We start from the raw sequence: 2,899 nt of genomic DNA on the forward strand, positions 1-2,899 counted from the left end.
GCTGGAGGGGAGTTTTCCCACGTCAGGATGCAAAGAGCTGCCGGGATGGGCGGGAGGACAGGGAGGGACCGTCCCCAGGGTGCCACCCCACCACGGCTCCCACCAGGCACCACGGCACCGGGAGGGGTTCGGGGACTTGAAACTGTGGCTCCGCAGGTCGAGAAATCCTGGTGGAATGTGTCAAATGTGCGAACACAAGCGATGATTCATGTGTTTCCCCTGACACGCTGTGATTCATGCCTTTCCCCTTCATCTCCTCCCTGCTTCGGAGCTCCCGGCACCTGCTCCCGCCCTCGCCCGGCCGCGGCCAGCTCCCAGTGCCGCCCTTCCCGGGGGGAAAAGTGCGCGTCCGCGTGCGGCCGTGTGCGGGAAGGGGAGCTCCGGCTGTAGCATTTAATTTACTTTGAAGGGGAAAAAAAAAAACCAAACCAACAAAAAAACCCAAAACCCAACACTACAACGTCGTCCTTGAGAGAATAAAGTTTTCACGGTGGCACCGAGGCAGGTCAAGTGTTTTTACTGAGAGTGATCTCAGGCTCCTCGAGGGAGAATGAACTGGTGGGGTTGCGAAGGTGACCCAGGGCATCACCTGGTCTCGTGCCCCCGTTTGGCTCCGTTCGGATGCATCTGAGCTCGCCCTGTCCCGTAACGGGGTTGGGTCCAGCTTTGGGGGCTGCCGGGACTCAGGATCCCACCTGGACGCGTGGGTGTTACTGCTCCTGCGTGGGGTCATTCTGCACCGCTGATGGGTGTCCCCAACCTCCTCCCTGTCCCCACACATCCCAGCTTCAGGCTCCCACTCATACAGACACATTCCCTCCTACAGAGAAGAGCAAAAAGCAGCTTCCCCCCCCTACACCTCACCCCAACCCTTCATTTTACCCCAAAACTCCCCATATCCACAGCACCAGGGCAGCCCCAAAAATCCCTTTACGCCAACAAAACCCCAGCAGAGTTAGGAGGGGGGTGTTACCACGAGGGCAGATTTTTTGCCTCACCTTTCACAAGTCCGAATCCCTTCTCTCCAGCTCAGAGAGAGGTTTGCTGGCTGCTGGCGGAGTTTCATGATGGGCACTTCTACATCCAGAACACATCGAGCAAAGAAAACCTTTTAGTGCAATAATCAATGGGAAGACTTTTCCTCCGAGAACAGAAAGTTTAAAATGCTTTTGAGAGCACGGCTGCGGAAAATAACAGGAGTAATATTTGACATTGGGGAAGGGGCACGACCCTAGCAGGAGCTATCTCACAAAAGCCTGTTCCCCAAGGGTTCCCGCTTGCTTTAAGGCAGGGACACAAAAAGACCCGTTAAACCCCCTTCCTGCCAAACAGGGACAAAACAAACAAAACCATCACCTAGAAAAGTTGCTCATTTGGAGAAATTTCAGACAATTGCCATTTGAAGAAACAGAGCAGGCAGCGGGGAGCAGGGAAGCAGGCTACAAAGGATGCTCCATTGTCAAAAGTGATGTGGCAGGCGCAGTGTTACTAGGAGACCAGGATGGGCCATTATTCGGGCTTGGGAGAAGAGGATTCCTGCTAGCGGAGTCACAACCCCTGCTCAGAAAAAAGGAGGATTTTGCTGAGCTGGAGGGCAAACAATGCAAGAAAAAAAAAAAAAAAAATCCCTGCACCCTAAATCCACCTGCCCTTAACCCCCCTTTGCTCAGCCCTTGCTACAACGAGGTGCAAGGAGAGGCTTTGCACCAAGTCCTTGGGTAAAATCCCCCTCGTTAGAGGCTAACTCGAGGTGTGTTTGAATGCATTCGCTTACAGCTGGTGATTATTTGTTTCGCGGGGTGTTGCTCACGCTGTGCGGCGCGGCGGAGGTTGGCCAAGGAGTTGTTTCTGCTGCGGAGGAGTTCAATCCTCGCCACTGCCTCTGCCGCAGCATTACACAAAGAACCAAGGTTTCATTTCTTTCCCCATTAGCTGATGGACATCAAATAGATCTGGGGGTGGGGAGGAGGAAAAATTCATCCAAATGAAGTTCCAGAAGTTACAAACTTCATTAGGACTGAAGCGGAGCGTAATGACTGTGCAAAGCAGACTTCAAAAAACCCTCCGTGACACCAGGGTTCAGCAAAGTGCCACCGAAGGATTCACAGGCGGGTTTGGTTTTTTTTTTTGCAATTAGAGCCCATCTCCATTTCTAAAACACAGCCCCTTCTCATCTTCGAGAGAACTCCGTGGACAGCCGGATCTCTTTGTCTGCGAAGCAGGAAAAGCCCTGATGGGAACTACTTACCGCTGTCATCTGCCACCGCACAGCCGATGTTCTCCAGCGCCAGTAATTAGCTCTCTTTAGTTTGTTAATACTTTCTCCTCTTCCCCACAAAATCCTCCTGATTTAAATTTCATGAGTCTCCCAGCTGAGCTAACCTGGCCTTCTGCACAGTCAGAAACTGGCTTCCCAGAACAGCCTCCTCCCACCCAAACCCATCAGAACCCCTCGGTAGCGCCAGTGGGGACCCCTCGATCCCAGCTCCCCAGCATCGGGTTTTAGAAAGTCAGGAAAATAAATAATCAGGAGCTGATGGATTTTTTTTTTGCTGCAGGAACACCATCACCCCAGATCTCCCCGGTCCCGGCACCGCTCTCCATCCCAGGGTGGTGGATCCCATTGCTTCTCCTCCTCTGGTTTTAAGGATCGAAGTGATGAGATTTCCATCATCTTCCTTAAAACTGCAATATTTGAGTAATTAAGATGATTTTCTCAACTCTGTGCAGTCCAATTGCTCCTCTGTTAATTTTTCCCCTATATAATAAAAATTAATTTGGTGTCATCAACCTCAAATAAACCCAAATCCATCTCTCTGTAGGTTCCTGGGACCTCTTCTCCCTTTGTAATCTTCCACTCAATCAGACTTTGTGTCTTTCTACCTTTTCCTATTTACCA

This window comes from Pterocles gutturalis, unplaced genomic scaffold (assembly GCF_000699245.1).
Source record: "Pterocles gutturalis isolate BGI_N339 unplaced genomic scaffold, ASM69924v1 scaffold29855, whole genome shotgun sequence".
Classification (NCBI taxonomy): domain Eukaryota; kingdom Metazoa; phylum Chordata; class Aves; order Pterocliformes; family Pteroclidae; genus Pterocles; species Pterocles gutturalis.